An 18706-nucleotide genomic window follows, 5' to 3' on the forward strand; every position below is an offset into this window, starting at 1 on the left:
GAGAAATTTAAGGCTCAACACACAAACCAGAAGTCATATGCAAGACAGAAGTATACTGAGAGAACAGGACTCTTGGGCTTTATTTGATGACTTGTACGTGGAAGACAATCCCACTATACATGGCTTCAAAAACTAAACTAGTTCATGAATTTTCAGGTCTCCTATCTTCACAATCTCATTTTTATCCCTGCAAACAGTTCTGCCTCCTCACTTCTGCCAAAACAATTGTTTTAAACCACACTATTCACTATTATCAAGTTTGCTTATAGACAAAGTATTTAAAAAATATTGATTTTTATAGTTTTTTTTTTAATTTATCTCCATCTGATTACCTTGGGAGAGGTTGGCTATCACACACAGGATTTTGATTACTCCAGAGTAATCACTGTAGAACAGATTTGCCTCCCTGCACAAATCCGAGCATTCCCCAAGTTCATCTAACTCTACTGGAGGAGAGAACTAAGAAAAAAATTAATCGTTCTTTGCTGTTTAGAAGACGCTACCCTGTTTAAAAAAAAAATCACAGTTTGCTGCTGACTTTTTACTGTGTGCATCATAGTGCCATCTTGCTGAATGACCTACTACTGACTACATACGCTGTGTACATGGAAGGTTCCCAATGCCATTAAAAGCGAGACCTGGGGTGTCCATTGTACTCCCTGGGGAGGAATTACAGCTGCATACACCACAGGGCAGCAGTGTGTTCCCTGCTGCCAGGAGTTCGAGAATATCTAAGGAACCTGAAGGTGCAGAAGTCCGTGGGACCTGATGAGTTGCATCCACGGGTCTTGAGGGAACTGGCGGATGAAGTGGCCAGGCCACTCACCATCATATTTGAGAAGTCCTGGCAATCCGACAAAATTCCCACCAACTGGAAAAGGGAGAACACAACCCCCATTTTTAAGAAGGGAAAAAAGGAAGACCCAGGGAACTACAGGCCGGTCAGTCTCACCTCCATGCCTGGCAAGATTATGGAGCAGACCCTCCTGGAGACTATGCTCAGACACATGGAAGATAAGGAGGTGATTGGTGACAGCCAACACGGCTTCACTAAGGGCAAATCGTGCCTGACAAATTTGGTGGCCTTCTATGATGGGGTTACAACCTCGGTGGACAAGGGAAGGGCAACTGACCTCATCTACCTGGACTTGTGCAAGGCATTTGACACTGTCCCGCACGACATCCTTGTCTCTAAATTGGAGAGACATGGATCTGATGGATGGACCACTCTGTGGATAAGGAATTGGCTGGATGGTCGCACTCAAAGAGTTGTGGTCAACGGCTCAATGTCCAAGCGGAGCTCAGTGACAAGTGGTGTTCCTCAGGGGTCGTTACTGGGACCAGCACTGTTCAACATCTTTGTCGGCGACATGGACAGTGGGATCGAGTGCACCCTCAGCAAGTTTGCCGACAACACGCTGGAGGGAAGGGATGCCATCCACAGGGACCTTGACAGGCTACAGAGGTGGGCCTGTGTGAACCTCATGAACCAGCAGGTCGAGGGACGTGACCCTGCCCCTCTACTCTGCTCTTGTGAGACCCCACCTGGAGTACTGCGTCCAGCTCTGCAGGCCCCAGTACAGGAGAGACATGGAGCTGTTGGAGCGAGTCCAGAGGAGGCCACGAAGCTGATCAGAGGGCTGGAGCACCTCTCCTGTGAGGACAGGCTGAGAGAGTTGAGGTTGTTCAGCCTGGAGAAAAGGCGGCTCCAGGGAGATCTAATTGTGGCTTTCCGGTACCCAAAGGGGCCTACAGGAAAGATGGTGAGGGACTGTTTATCAGGGAGTGTAGTGACAGGACAAGGGGTAACGGGTTTAAGCTGAAGGAGGGTTGATTTAGATTAGATGTTAGAAAGAAATTCTTTACTGTTAGAGTGGTGAGGCACTGGAACAGGTTGCCCAGAGAGGCTGTGGAGGCCCCATCCCTGGAAGTGTTTAAGACCAGGCTGGATGAGGCTTTGGGCAATGTGGTCTAGTGGAGGGTGTCTCTGACCGCAGCAGGGGGGTTGGAACTAGATGATCTTTGAAGTCCTTTCCAACTCAAACCATTCCATGATTCCATGATTCTATGAGTTCAGATAGCCCCTGGGCCCCTACATCCAAGCTAGCTAAGCCAGTCAAGGATCAGCCAAAGTTACGCTCCTTGTCCTGTTTTCATTGCAGTGCAGCAGGCAACTCAAAAGGAAAAAGATAGGACTTCAGTTCTGTCGTGGTTTAACCCAGCTGGCAGGTAAAACAACCACACAGCCATTTGCTCACTGCCCTCATCCCCAGTGGGATGGGGGAGAGAATTGAAAAGGAAAAAAAGTAAAACTCCTGGGTTGAGATAAAGACAGTTTAATAGGACAGAAAAGGAAGAAGATGATGATGATAATAATAATAATAGTAGTAATAAAGGAATATACAAAACAAGTGATGCACAGCACAACCGCTCACCACCCAGAGGCAATGCTCAGCTATTTCCAAAGCCATCCCACCTCCCCGCCAACTCCCCCAGTTATATACTGAGCATGACATCATATGGTATGGAATATTCCATTGGCCAGTTTGGGTCAGCTGTCCCCTCCCAGCCTCCCCTTGGGCACCCTCCATCTTCTCATTGGCAGGCCAGTCTGAGAAGCTGAAAAGTCCTTTACTGGTTGGCAACAACAAATATCATCAGTGTGTTAGCAACATTATTCTCATCTTAAATCCAAAACACAGCACTATACCAGCTCCTAGGAAGAAAATTAACGCTATCCCAGACTAAAACCAGGACAAGTTCCAAAGTCACAGGACACAATTGAGACACAATCTTCAATTCTCTTCCTATTTTGTCTTAATGCAATTTCTCTTGAAAGATTCAGTTTAACCTTCAGGGGTTAAATGTGTTTTACTCTACCAAAATCCAAGATAAATCACTTACCAAATGATGGGCAAAACATTTATAACTCTTATGACTAATGTAAATTATTTCTCAAACTAAGGGACAATTAATGGAAAAAATTCTCAGTTACATTAGCCTAAGTGAAAAGTATGTTCATTGTTTTCCTTTGCCAAAGACAGCATACTACCTGAGACTGATTAGGACAACAGAATTATCCTTTCATTTTAAATGCAATCATAGTTTGATAGTGGTTTTCTTCAGCCTCTGAATAAACTCTGCTGAAATTTTTCTCCTCTACTTTAGGTTCCCTCTTGGCACTGAAGAAATAGATTTACAATTATAGTGTTTCATTTTGGAAAGATTAGTTCATATACATGAAGTATTTACAATGGATTTTTACAAGGTAGAACAATGTTAGTAAGAAAAAGTGTTACTAAATATAAATAAACTTGTTCTTACCACTTTGCTCAAGGTTGCCCTCATACCTTAAGTGCTTGTTTTCAGACTCTAAAAATGAGAGAGAGAACACTCTAAGAAAACAATAAAAAAGCATCTATCATTTGATGACCAAAATTTACCATAATCTAAAAGGAGAAAATAGAAGCTATATGACATTCTTACAGTGGATTTCTATATTGCTGACTTGTGTATATAAACTGGAAAACAAAAATTAAAGGAATTTGCTTTAGAGAAATCAATCGTCTCAAAGGACTGGTGTTAAAATACTGAACCATGTAATACAAGAGGTAAAATAATTCAATACAAAACCAATGTACTTGCTGGATAACATTAATAGCCTTAAGAAAGGAATCTTAATACTGATGTTTTATTAGTTCTGCTTAACATCTCAGGATTTACAGCTAGCCAGCTTACAAGGAATAAATCTTATTCAAGGTCTAGATATTAAATCAGAAAGAAACAAAAATCATCCTGCATCAGTGAGCGTGAACCTTACACGAACATGAGGTTAACAGCAGTTGCATGCTACCTTTGGGAGGAGCCTATCTTTCATCATCTAATCACTAATATAAATCTCTATTAATACAAATATGGAAAACAGCTTTTCCCCTAATTTTGTTACCTTAAAGGTAACTAAACAAGTCTAACTCTCTATCCTCTTGTAAATTCTGCTTTAGAGTTGAAAAGTTAACTGCTGCTTTAGATTCTCTTCTATGATTACCTCTTTTTATTCTTCTGTATTTGATAGCTTTATTTTGTCCTAAACTAGGCTAAAGCATTATGAAGCATAACTTATAAAGAAGAAAACTTGTATTTCAATCAGACCTAATATAAAATATAAAAAGAGTCTATTAGCATTCCTACTTCCACCAGCTTTCTTTGCAGGCACTACTTGGTCTCTGGACTACGCATTCGTACAACACAATGTATTGATGCGATGGGCCATGGTTACCAGCCTACAAGCTTGGTGCCTGTTTTCTGGATTCTGTGCCTAACATTAGTTTTGCCTTCCATTAATAAGAGTTTAATTCTAGCTTGTGCCTTTACAGTACCATCACTTCCTTTGTAGATGAGGCATCAAAAAACAGGGAAGGAGCTTCGATTTAATTACAGTTGGTGCACCAAGAGAAATTTGGTCCTGCAACACTTTAAGTAACTATAAAGTAAGATAACAATAATTTCTTACCCTGCTGTAAAGAAAAATAAAAGGGGGGAGAGGTGCAAAAAAGGAAAAAAAGGAAGGGAAGGGGAAAAAGGGAAATAAAGGAAAGTGATACCTTTTCTGTTTCAGATTTCTGATATAAGAAATAAGGCAAACTAACTCCAAACCTATATGTGGATTTCAAGATAACCTATGATGCTAATCCTGTTCTAGACAAAACCAAACCAAACCAAATCAAACACTCCCCACCCCCTACAAACAAAAACACACCCCAAAACAAAGAAAACAAACAAACCAACCAACCCCACAAAACAGAATTTTACAAGAGAAGACTATCAACAGACAGCGTAAAGCATAACATGCTGTTTAGAGTGAAAGAATACCTCACTCAGTAGTAAGAGACCGAGAACCATGACCTGTTTTTTTCCCCCTAAGTGCTCCGAGAGCAAGAACACTCACCAGAGAGAAGGGAGAACCTCCACTCTAACATCTCTCCCAACCAGCTTGGAGATCACAGCATGCTTCAGAGGCAGTATTTGGCTTAGAGCACTTGTTTTGTCCATAGACAAAAGCAAGTAGATCCATGCCTAGTTTAATTTGTCTCACAGTGTCACTCCAAGAAAAACCTCTGTAATACTGTAGGTTCATTTGGCAAGTTTAATTAGACTTATGAGAAATTAAATGAAGAGTTAAAAAAACCAGATGGCTAATTTTATATGGGGGTTACATAGGATTAGATAGAAAGAAAAAAGATATTAGGATAACAAAACCTTCCCCCCCCCACCCCCCAAAAGGCAGCAAGAATGAAGAACACAGTGAATAACATTCCAGAGTTGTATATATTCAGATGAAATAAAAAATAAGTATTTTGCATATGCTGTTCTTACTCTGAAACTATAGTTTGAAGTAAAAGCAAAGTAAAACTTAAATATGAGGCAGAAAGGAGTTTGAAGCATGTTTAACATCTTACTATCACCTCATCTTTCTTCTGCCTTTTAGAGATATCCATCTAAAAAAAAAAAATCTAGCTTTTGAGAACTAGTCGCTATGTGGTCTGAAACCATGTTCCTTGCTGCTGTAACTCCCCATGTCCACTAAGTCACTAATCACAAACTAAATCAAATGTGTCAACCACCTCCATTTCTCAGGTCTTCATGATTCCTCCTGCCCCCAGAAGGCTTTTAACAGAGTACAAAGGCAAGAAAGGAAACACATTTTGCTAGGACTTCAGTGTTTTTAGCCCTCAAGGAAAAATTAGGATTAGATACCTAGAAAACAGAATATCTCCCTAGAGCTGTCTTTATATTACTTTGACTTTAAAGATTTACTGACTGGATACTGAAGACAAAGTTAATTTATCTTCTAGTTTTTACCTGACAACCTAGAAAGGGGGGTTGGGGTGAGAAGCAAAGGTGTTATAAGAATACTCTTAAGAGTATGACTCATGTTATAAAGCGAATGGGGGCTGAGCAAAGAACGAGCAAAAGCCAGGCCCTATAAAAATGTGAGTGCTCTCACCTCTTGTTAGCTTCCACAAGAACTGAGGGGGCTTAGGCCCTAGAAGACTGCATCAACTGTCTTTAGGACCTAGAGAACAAAGCAGTAATAGAAAAAAAGGTAAAGCAGAGTAAGAAAATCATTCCTTCTCTGTAAAAGCTGTCTTGTATTAAAAAACAAAAACCCACCACAACATAGATCTATCACAATAATTTAATATTAAGCATATAGTGAAAATTACTACTATATATCAGCCTCTGGGCATCTTTTGACACAATGACAAAAACCACAAAATAAAAATAAAGCCTTTGGTTATTTACAGATAGACCTGAAAAGGTCTGAAAAAGAACCTGGAGACTTTCTGAAAGTACAAGGATTTTTCTTGGTGTGAATACCGTATTGAACCATACCTATCTATCATTCACTGAAAAAACAGTTAAGACAAATCCTCTAGTATTACTACTGTCTACGTCAAATAGGTCACTGGATCATTTGAAAAGTCTTTCACTCACACCTGATTTTCTTTTATATTTTTAAAGCTTAGAGGGCCTACCATGCTTTACACTCCTGAGGAATTACCGTTATTTAAAAACAATCAAGTCTCATATCTAATCTATGAAACTAATATCTGAGTACCATATCTCTATAGATACAAAAGTAACCTCATCATAGACATACTAGAGCAGTCATTACTAGCAGATTCAGTTACCAATGAATTTTCTGTGTGCTCATTCCCTAGAGATACATTAGAATAACTCCTTTGTCTATTCTCATGGAATTTTATTTATGAAAACAAAAACATAACTAGCAGGATAATCAAGTCACAGATTTCAATTAATCCTTCCTTTTTTTTTTTTTTCTTCTTCAGTTAAAGGTGCATGTTCCTTTGTTAAATATTTCATTTTTTGTTGGTGTACCACTCTGTGCTGGTTCATTTGTAAACAAACGCAGCAAAGATTTAAAAGCACCTTCCATTTAGTTGTAGGTGCTATTGCAATTAGAGATGATAGCTACTAGCATTCAAATGATTTTTCTGGAGAAAAGTGGATAACTTAGAAGTTGTTTTTCTGGAAACACATTGGAACGGTTCACATGCTCCAGAACAGCTGAAATATGTGCTGAAATCCATGAAATCTGAAATCCACCTCCACTACAGAGTTTGAATGTATCAATAACGTACAGGTCAGAAGGACAGATGTCAGCTTTCTGGATAGGAAACATTGTACAAGTTATGGCAGCAGAAGAGGTGACCCAACCTGTACATTGCTGGAATAAGACATCTCATGGGTCACCTACTTTCTTAGGGTCCATCTGCCAGTGTTACATTTCAGGTGAAGGGTTTTTAATTTGGTTTCATTATATATGAATTTCTCTCTATTTAAACTTCCATATAAACCTTATACAAACACACAGAGAAAGACTTAAAAGCAAAATAACAACAAAAACTACCTAAAGCTATCTTTTAATCAGTCTTGTGACAGGAAATCTCTTGCCAAAAAAAATTATTATGTAATGCTGGAGTTAATATAACCAACTGCAAAATTCCAAGAGCTGCATACTAGCAAAGTGATACTGCAGATTAAAAAAGAAAGAAATTACTGTCTCTGAAATTACTTTCCATACTATTCACAGTAAATGTAAGGCTGACCAAATTTTGAAACGATTTAGCATTTAGATTACAACTGCCATGTAATCTGGGAAATGAAAATATCTACCACTGTACTTCCTGTTTTGTGGGGAAGTAATTGCTTTATGGATGAGACTTCAGAAAGATACTAATACCCATTGAGAAAGGAGCAAGTGGAAGACAGAGATGCTGAGAGTCTGTGTATCCCAATTATCACATCTGCTATGCCAATACACCTCTTACAAGCATCCACGTCACTCTATTTCAATTATTCAGTGTTGTTCTACAGAAATCAGTAGGGGCTATGACTTTTCTAGCAGCAGGAACAGTGTCCTGAGTAGGAGGAGATGTGGGCTAGAAACGAAGGCCTACGTGACCAGGATCACACTAAAGCTGATGAGCACCTTTAAACAGGAGGTTCACAACAAGTTGGATTTATGCCCATCAGTACTGCATGTGACTGAAAACCACACAAAAATCCAAATTGTGGATTCTGTGTTTGGTCAATTTTCTTATTTATTTTAAAATTTAACTCTTCAGCAGTTCAATAGTTTGGTAATTAAAGAGCCAGGACTATTGGGATTATTATACTGTAGACAGTTGTTTCCTGTTGAACTAACTCTAATGATAATAAAATTGAGTAGTGCACATTACTTTCAGCTTTGAGGAGAGAATAGTGTGGGCCAGAAGAAAGTTATACTACGTGACTACATGAGTCCCTGCATTACAGTATATGAAGCGTGTTCATGTTCTCTTGAAACCAAAAGGAGTCAGGAACCCTTGATCTATTTTTGCCTCAGTTTATCTGTTTGTAAGTGGTTGCAATAGATGGGAAGTGTTCTGAAAAATAATACAAAACAAAAAAAAACCCAAAGCTTGTAGACAGCTTTAATAATAACACTAGCAGTGCTCAGCTTTAATTAAAAACTCCATTTCTCTGATGCTTAAAGTGGAATTTGGTTTTCCTAGTTTCCTTTTTACACACTGCTATTTATGAATTTGATGTGCTAGTTGGTTTGACAGATGATAGGACTGTTTGCAAGTTACTCGTGCTTGGATCCCTATGTGGAAACTTCTACCCTTTTTTTAAGCACTAACCTCATCTTTTTTTCTCTCTTTTTTCTTTTTTTTTTTTTTGAAAAAATGAAAGCAGAACTGCCCTAGCTTTTTTCTTTTCTTTTTTTTTTTTTTAATAATTAATCTTCCTTAAACATATGGCAGCAATACAATGACTGTAAATGACCTCTAAGATATCTGTATATATTATGGCCTTAAGCTTATCTTGTGGTATTTTAAATTTAGTTTCATTTTTCCATAAAAAGTCTAACGGTTGCAAATTATTTAAAATTTCTATATGTACTGCTGGAATACTCTGCATATGCGTGCGTGTGCGCACACGTTGTGGCCAAGGACAGAGACAGAATTTCATATTTCTCATCTGACTGAGAATACAGACAGTGAGAAAGATGTAGCACGGTATGTTCTTGTCAGAGATCACACACAAACTGCCTAAAACACAGCTTATGATCCTCCCACAATGGGATATTTTTACTATCCTTAATGAAGCTAGGCAGGTGTTTATAGTTACGTTGCATGTCCATCTAAAGTTGGAATTAAGCACAGACACAAAATAGCAATGCTTGACGCGTCAAACCATGACATACTGTACGCACTGTAATTAAAATAAACTCTACTCCTGCATTTTTTTTTTTTTTTTTGATGAGGAAACAAGAAAAGCTCTGAAGATGCATTCTGGTTTGTGGAAAGCTGCAAACTATTCTGGTAGTGTAAAAAAATAATTTGCAGAACAAACTAAAATTCTCTAAAACACCTTTTTAGCCTTGGCTCACTCTTTGCCAGGTGATTTTGGGGGAGGATAAAGGAAGGGAGCTTTCCATCTGTTGAGGTGTTAGGATTCTAAACACATTCCTGAGATAATTTTGACTCTTTAAAGTGTGAGATAAGTTAATATACTCTAAACCAATATATCATGTCAATCAACAGTGCTTTTCTCAATATCAACCCACTCGCTTCCGCCTCCTGCTTGCAGGCTCTAGAGGCTTCTTGCTCTAAAACTATGTTTCCCTTCAAAAATGAAATGTTCAAGTGGTATCAACAAATCATAGATGTCTCTAATAAAATAAACCTGAATAGTATGAATGGAAATAGAGAAGCTGACGTTTGTTCACTTTGTGCTGATGTAGCATTTTACCTAATTGCAAACATTCAGAAATACAAAGCAACACTTTTTTTTTTTTTTTTTTTTAAAGTTCTCACATTATCTTTTTTCTGCATTTCCAGCCTTCTCAAACCAGGTGTCTCTGAAGTATATTAACATTTGCCAGATACTATAAATCCAAAATATTTGGAATATTATATCATCATCTTGTCAGAATGTACAAACAAATTTACCACTATTTAGCCTAGGCCTGCCTAGTCCAATGTACTTTCCTGAAGGAATTGAAGATCACAGTGCATGTACGATAATTGCCTCTGTGTTATGCTTTAAGAATCTGAGAGACTTACAGAACCTGGAAATCATATATGGACCATCAGGTTTAGTAGGTAATTCAGGAAACATACTCCGTATATTTTCCTAATCCCTTTATATTTTTGATCTCCACAACATCCTGTGGTAATGGGTTCTACAAGTAGAAATTGTACAAAAAGTAATTTCTTCCATTAGCTATAAATTTATTTACAAGCTAATAATTTTATTTGGTATATCGATTTGTATATTTGCATATCTGTCTATATCCTCCTCTTCCTCTTATGTCTTTTCCAAGCTGCGAAGTTCTAATTTATTATAATTCATATTATAATCCATATGAAAGATATTTCATGCTTTTGATCAATCAAGGTCTTTCTAGTTCTACTAGATACTTTTTTGAATTTAATCAAGCAAAATTGCTTGAAGTACTCAAAATTCAAATTTACAAAATTACACCACTTTACAAATAGATTTATCTACCAGCACAAATTAGTTCCTGATTTGCTTTAAATTCCTCTTCTAGTAATGTCTCACATTCTATTTGTTTTTTGACCAGTGATGAATATTGGACTGATTTTTCAGAGAACTATTCATAACTATACCCAGCAGGAATTGCCCAAGTCTTTGGAGCATGGATAATATGCTTAGAGATCTAAACTATATGCATAGTTTTCAGATACTGTAAATAAATATTTCCTTAAAAAAAAGAAAAAAAAAAAGGAAGTAAGCATTAGCAACCACGGTATCGCACCAAAGAACATCTAGTTTATTAGTTGAAGTGTCAACTTAAGTATATAAATAGTAGAAGAAAAAATATATTCTCTTGTAAATTTGGTCTCTTGCTTCTCCTCTTCCCCTTTGTTAACAAAGAAAAAAAGCAAAACCAACACCGCTCCCATCACCCCCTCAGAAAACCAACGAACCCTAATAATAATTTCAGTAGGAGCCTCTGATGCAGCAATATCTTGAGGACACATCTAACTCTCAGGATGAATCACATCACTGTGACTCAGGATCAATAGTAATTTTAATGTGCAAAAAAATTAAGATGGTCTTCAAGACCCTTACTTGGTTAGCATCCTGTTTCAATAGGTATTGCCTTATGGTTTTACCAGTAGTATGAACAGAAGCTCAGCTGCCTTGATAAAATGGTCATGGGAGAAAACTTTCTCCCATGAAATCTATGGATTCTTGATGCCTCAGGGGGTCCTGGAGCAATGTAGGGAGTCCGATTAGCTCCTTCACAGAACTGTAAAAGCTTCATGGCCTAAAAAATTTCAGATGACAGAGGATTCAGCCTGGTAATTCAGGGAGGCAATACAGGCATTTGGTAAACACAGCAGATGATAGAAGAGATACAACAGTCAAATGATGCAACCCGTTACAACGTTGCTTTTGGCATGGTTGCACTTTTGTGCTAACCTATAACACTTCACTGCGAACTCCCATACACAGTTCACCAACAATCCTTGCCCTTTTGTACAATAGTTTCTTAATTTGTCTCATCTACAACTGGAATAGTCTTGACATTATACTAACTTGAATTAAGTTCAATAAGATGGAAACCAAGGTCAAGAAAGGAGAAAGGTCAGCCTGTCAATTATATCTAACAGCCTATGTGTTTTTAGCTATTTGAATATACTAAAAATAAATTGAATTACATGTATATACACATTTCTTATATGTGCTTCTCTATTCCCATCACCTATAGTCTACTGTAAATGTCATGTTGACTGTTAAACTTGGATCTGAGGAAGGCTCTGGTTCTCAACTAATCTTAGCTGCCCAATACAGACAGTTTTCTGACTAAAAGCAATTTTGATCATTCATGCTCATAAATTTTCCCCTTATCATTGAGTTGTTTCTCTTGTTAATATTTAAAGATGCTTTTCCACAAGCATTTGGAGAAAACTGAAATACCTTTAACCATTTAAATAAAGCTTTGTAAAAATAACTTCAGGTACTTAGCATTATGAAAATGCTAACATCCTGATTCTTTCTCTCTCACACACATGCAGAGCAAGTCTCTTAAAGCAACATCACACAGGGAAAATTAATTTTTGAAATACTAGCAAGGACAAAAAGTATGACCTTTCATGATCAGAAAATTATTTTTAGATGTGTAAAGAATTCTAGTCATAGTCTTTCCCTGTACAATTTTAAATTCAAACACTGAAGTTACAAAGGTAACTTTTGTTCATAATGACATGCTGCAAGAACTCTACAAATGACTTCACAAAACCTGCAATACTTTTGCCTTTGTACAATTGAATGCAGCACTGGAAAGTAAACAGTAAACTGTTCCATTTATAGAATAGAAAGAAATAAAAAAGAATTAGAAATAATAGAAATAAAAACTGAAGTTAAATGAAATGCACCTTATGCTTATAAATAGAGTTTACACCTTCAGGAACTTCATTATGAGTGCTAGCGGTAAGTATATAGAAAGAATGTATGTAAATGAGTGATTCACAGCCTAAATTTCATCTTTAATTTCGAATTCAATCTAGGAAAACGCCACTGAATAATGAATAAAATAAATGAATAAATGAATAAAAGGCTGACCAGAGAAAACAAAAATCTGGCCTATTACATAACAGAAAAAGGTACAAGGACATAAGATCATTCTAAAATAAGATGGTTGACAAGAAGACCAGAGCTCAACTGTAAGTTCAAACACAAATTTCCTCAAATCTAATAGTGTGTTAGGGGCATTCAAATCACCAAAGACAAAACCTGACTTTTACACTCTCCCTCCCTCTCTCAGCAAGTGTCCAGTTACTTCTTATTTTTTAATAAGAAAACTTGTTGTTCAGCTTTGTCTTTGAACCTGGACATTCACCTAATTTTGTCCTATTTGTCCATTTTTTGAAATAAACAACGAAAATATTCCAAAGAACTTCCAATTTCAAAAGCGCTAGACATTTTATTTGCCTTTAAAATATAATAAATATCTTTTATTCTCTTGATTTCACAGGGTGACAAGTTAAAGATTATTACAGTGACTGACTACTCAGTGTTCACTATTTTTAGTTGCAAGTCTATCAGTTGGAAGGCGAAAACCTTTGCTTTTTAAATCTAAGCACTTAATAATTTCTGAAAGAAAATGAGAGTAATTATTACATTATCTTTCATCACTCAGACACAGAAGCAGCAGAGTGCAGAAAAAAAGCAACTGAGTATAGTAATTAAATTAATTTTAGTTCAGCAATATAGGACATATGCAACACCCAAGATCAGAAAATACATATAGCTATCTTCATTTTTTGCTTCTGTCTTACAAAATTTGCATGAACTTATACATTATACAAATGCAGTCTATTAAAGAAACTAAACAGGTTTACCTAGAGTGTCTTTCAGATTTATCTGTGGCATCGTTTAATGTGTTTTCATCAAATAAACCACCAACACCTTGAATCAAGGGATAAATATTCCTACAGCCATACGGGACTTAATTCCCAGATTTTTGGATGTGATTAAGGACTAGACCACACAACTCTCAGAGGAACATACTTTTATTCCCCTTGTTATGTTTACATATGCACTGAACATCAAATTGCTAGGGCAACCTGAAGGCTGTTTTTATTTTAATATTTGTATTTAATTTTAAAATTCATACCAGTCATCAACAGACCTTAGGCTGCCCAGTGCAGGCAAAGAATGTAAATAAAGTGCTGGTGGTATCATTTTCCAAAGCACAGCTCTTACAGGCTGACATGTACTTTCTGACTTCTGTTGATGGTAGGGTAATCCTGACATAATTGACACTGAAGGTTTCCAGCCCAAGTTTTGCCAATAGTGAAACAAAAATTAAGAAAAAATGAAAGAAAAAAGAAAAATAAACCCAAACAAAAACATGGCAATAATTCTGAAGACTAAATTCCCCTACTAGTTGTCTGTCTTGGATGGGACTATGGTCTTAATGTCTTATCACCAGAAGGTGCATTTTATTATAAATATATGATGCTATGGAAACAATGAAATTTCACCACTGCAGAGGTAAGACAGACGCAAAACTTTTGAAAACTTCAGGGGTCCACAGTCTTGCTTCCGTAACCTGGCAGTGAGGCACCTCCAGTTCTTAGATAGCTCTTAAAAACCACTATGAGTGGGTTTAATTGTTAGATAAAAGTTTCTTTGTTGTGAAATTTTCCACATAAACTGTTGATCATCAGTTATTAGTAGATTCAAATAATATAGAAAGCTACAATGAGTTCAATTGCAGTATAGCTATCTGAATAGGATGTTAATTCAGCCAATTCATAACTAAGCCTCTCAAATTACGTCACTCATTGGCAAACAGTCATTAAATGGTAATATCTTTTGATTACTGTTCCAAGCTTGCTTATATTTAAGTGGCAATCTGAAGAATAACTCTCATTTTCCACTAATTTCCAATTATCCATTCCTTTATTTTAGCCACTTCCATAAAAAAATGCAAGTGCCTTTTTATTTTAGCATTTGCCATGCAGAATCATAAAATATTTGATATTTTTTATAGCTGTAATTCTCACAAACTGTTAGGAACATGGGCACCAAACACTTTTTTAGAAGTTAAGTCCAGTATAAAAGTAACTGATTCATTAAGTAATGAAATATTTTCTGTGTTACAAATGCACATTGAAAAAATACTCCCGAGATATAGAGACTTTTGAGAAAATACATGCAATAGATAAACTTAGCTTTCCACCTGCATGAGTTCGTTGATATGATGTCAGCACCGATAGCTAACAGACTACAAGAGAACACAATGAAAACCAGCATGCCAAAATACTCTTGGATTTTCCATTATTTTTTATCTAGTGAGTTTACATCAATACTTAGGGTCAATACTGATCTTAACTAAAAATCTTTGATTTCTGAAAGTATTTAATATATGCTAAGGTAAACTGAAAGCATCAAAATTACCGTTGTTTGATCATAGTTAAACATATTTTTCTGGTTTGGTTTTGTTTTGTGTTTTTTTGGTTTTTTTTTTTTCTTTTGAGTAATTTGAAATACAACATTCTGTAGTGCTTGTTCTACCTATTTAACTAGTAATAGCCACACCTTTGAGGAGAATGCAGCATGTATGTGGAACAACTTATTTATGACAGCTATTCTGCTCTACAATAAACCTACTGGTCATTGTATGTTTGTATGCATTGATCACACTTTCTTCTTCACAGTTTTCTTATTATGTGCTGTGTGGATTCATGACATTTTTACCTGTCAGTCATCTTACTCGAGTAATTTGCTTTTTTCTCAGTTTGAATGAGGGAAGAAACATACTTCAAAAAAAGATGCTTGCTTAAAACCTGCATTTGTTTAGCTTTTGTAAAAACAGCATCTTTTGACAAAACTACACCACTCCACACTTCAAAAATAAATAAAAGAGCAAATCTGGTCAATGTGAGGCAAAACTAACATACTCTGTTTCAAAGACTGAGAGGCAAAACCAACTTTAAAAAAAGTACAAAAAAACTCCCACCTCATATTAGTGTCTTAAAAAGCACACATAATACTCATAGACAAATATTTATGAGAAAGATAGTACCTGGAGAATACAAAAAACACAGACTAGTGATGTTTCCAAATAGTTGAATAGTAAAGAGATGAATAGTGAATGGGTTGAATAGCAATTCAACTAAATCTGCTGAATTTTTGTTCAGTGTCAGGACAAGACTCACTAGATGGCACTGCTACACATACATAGGCGGTGGTAGAGGGTTTATTTCCTTTAGTGTACAAGCGAGTTTATAGTTTTTGGGGAAAGAAAAGCTGCCTTTTTGCAGTTGACTGTTGGCATTTGTCTTTCTGGGATGCTCTCTGAACTCTACCTTTGCAGGAATTAATAGTTAAGGCAGAGATGGTCTCTGGGAACAGACAATATAGTTTAGGTAAAATATCTCAGTGCAGACATTGTCTGAATCTTGTAAATAGGGCAAATGGCATCTAGAATATACCAAACGTTATTTTTCATTCAAGTGTAAGTTTCTGATATCCGTTACTGTACATACTATTACTTTGCAAAATTTTCACCTGCTATATATTTTAAATTTACTTACATTCAATGTCAGCTATGTTAATATCTACAGATGATTTTCGAGACACCTAGTGGTTTGGGTAAATGCAGGGAATGCCAAGACATTAGGAATTCAAGCTAAGCAGTTATGATAACAAAGTCTTTTGGACAGCCCAACCACATGTTCATCCCCAAGGTTTTCACGTTGCAAAGCTGTGGGGCATGATTTTCGTTCAGTATACCAAGATGTCCCAGGCAGTCAGCCTCCTCTCCCATGAGACAGGCTAGTGGACAGAAAATGGAGCACATCATATTTACAATTCCTTGGGACACTGATTTAGACTGACATAAATACACAGTTGCAAGCAGGTTTTAAAGGTGTAGACCCATATTATTATGAAAGTAGACAAAAATGATGATAATATTCCTGAAAATGAATGGAAGCTGGATAAAGGGCCATAACACTAACTCGTTGACATTAAGGAGCATCAAATCATCGTTTGCAAGGCAGGGGGAAGTGTTTTTGCAGCAAGAGCTATTATAAGAAAAAAAGCAATGCAATTTAAAGCAGATGTATTACCCGGTACCAAGTACAGACCATTGCCAAGAATAACAAATCTAGAAATCATGAATAAGCTGCTTAAGTTATTCATACGCAAGTAAATAGTTTGGGAAAAGAGGAATAGGCTTGATTCCGCTCTGTTTTACTCTGTTTAAACAGATTGATCTGTCAGTATCGGTTCTGTTATTGTAAAGCGTAAGTAATTCCAACAGATGAGACCCTTTCTTGCTGGAGACACTAGTATTCACAATTATATTAAATCCTGGGGAACTGATACATGTTGACAGAGGAGAACCAGGTCTCTAGTTTGAGTAGGCTGTACACTGCATAATTCTGAATTCTTTTTGCACAGGTAAGACCCAAAACAATAATCCTTTATATAAATCTGAATATGTACACTTTTAATGCGTTCACCAGGCTCGTCAAGGTTCACACTTTGAGCACGAGGCTAGCACGCTTGGTATCAGCCTCACATCATCTCTTTACCTCACATGAGATCACTTATGTTGGTATAAAGAGAGATCTCCTTGGTCACCTGCCTGCTTATGTCAACAAAGCAAAAACTTCAGTCTTATTGTCTCTTCCATTCTTGTTAGCTGTCAAGAATGGTAACATTTTCCCTGGATTATGATGAAAATGGAAAGCATTTTCTCACAAGTGATAAAAAAGGTAATCAACCTTTTTTGACTATTACAAATAAAAAGGAGTTTCAAAGCTTAGGTAAATGTTCTAAAAGAAAGAGAAGAGCAAAACAAAATTTGAGGATTATATTAGTACTTCCAAGTTTACTGAGAAATTCCTAAATTGTTTATCATAATTTGTTTTCTAACATCAACTCATAGCAGATTTTCTGGCTTTGTAGATCAAGTTTCAACCCAGAAAAAATTAGAAACTTTGAACTCAATTAAAATTTCGAGACATGCACGACAGGAAAGAAGAAGCATCCTTTTGACATTGCAGTCCAGCTGTTGCTACTCTAAAATATTATTGTGACTAAATTCACATCTTTTTCATCCTCTTTTTTTTATTTTAATTTTTTTTAACACCCTATCCCCAGGCTCCAAATCTTTTTTGCTTTTTGTTCAGATAACCGCATTTTTCAAACAGATATCCCCAAAACACCTGATTCAATCACATTCATCACCGAATCATCGTCTTGTCAAACTGAACACCTTGTTTTCCCCCATATCAAGAAAGTTCCTCTTTCTGAATGACTGCTACTAAAAAAAAACCAAACAGAGGTGTAAATAAAAAAATCCACCACCTTACACTGCTGAACTCTGCTGCTCCTTCCCCCTAGCAGCATCCCACAGAACATACACAGCTAATCTTTGTTGGGGGAACGAAAAATAATGGCCATGTGAAAAGAATGTAATGCAAGTCCTGATGTAACCTGAACAGTAATTCTACTGCACAGGCTATAAGAATGACAGCTAGCAACACAACTATGGCTTTAGACATGCTTGTGAACTTTGACGAGTACATGGAATTGCTATTATGTGAATTCCTTCAAGAATAAAAATAAGAGCACCTAGGCTTTACACGAGCGCTTTAGTTAATATTTTCTCTTTTCCATAGGACAGGACAGGGAACGTTAAGATCATTACAGGACATTCAGGTTAGGAAGCCAGATACAAGAGAGGTCTTTTGTTGTGCAACATGAGGATCTAATGCAACATTGCAAGATGTAAATATATAAACAAATGTAGACATAAAAACTCGTTTTAGAAATTTCCAGGTGCTCACAAATAGCTTGGCTTCAAAGGCAAAAATTCAAGTCAGCACTTTGAAACAAAAAGTTATGAGGAAAGAAATGTGTAAAGTTCAGCTGAGTAGGGTATTTGTCAAACTACCTTACATTTTTGCTCCAGACTGCCTCTTTATTAGAACACTCTGTAAGAAACAAACGTGTAAGTAGACAAATCCACAAGCAATGTTGCTAGGACTTGATTTGTTAGAATTAGGTACATGGTAAAATGTCTACAAAATTATCAAATTCTGTTGAATAAAATTAATGCTATGCTTAATAAGAAACAGTG

The 18706-nt window shown here is 36.6% G+C and overlaps 1 long non-coding RNA gene across 1 annotated transcript in view; it reads right to left on the reverse strand.

The window, feature by feature from the left end:
- Positions 1–18706, reverse strand: part of LOC142602121 (uncharacterized) — a 94062-nt gene that overhangs the window by 59431 nt on the left and 15925 nt on the right. Inside the window, exon 2 of the long non-coding RNA XR_012835829.1 lies at positions 3325–3372. This is a non-coding gene — a long non-coding RNA (uncharacterized LOC142602121). The remainder of the gene's footprint in view (positions 1–3324; positions 3373–18706) is intronic.

The sequence above is a fragment of the Balearica regulorum genome, chromosome 5 (assembly GCF_011004875.1).
Source record: "Balearica regulorum gibbericeps isolate bBalReg1 chromosome 5, bBalReg1.pri, whole genome shotgun sequence".
In the NCBI taxonomy this organism is placed as follows: Eukaryota; Metazoa; Chordata; class Aves; order Gruiformes; family Gruidae; genus Balearica; species Balearica regulorum.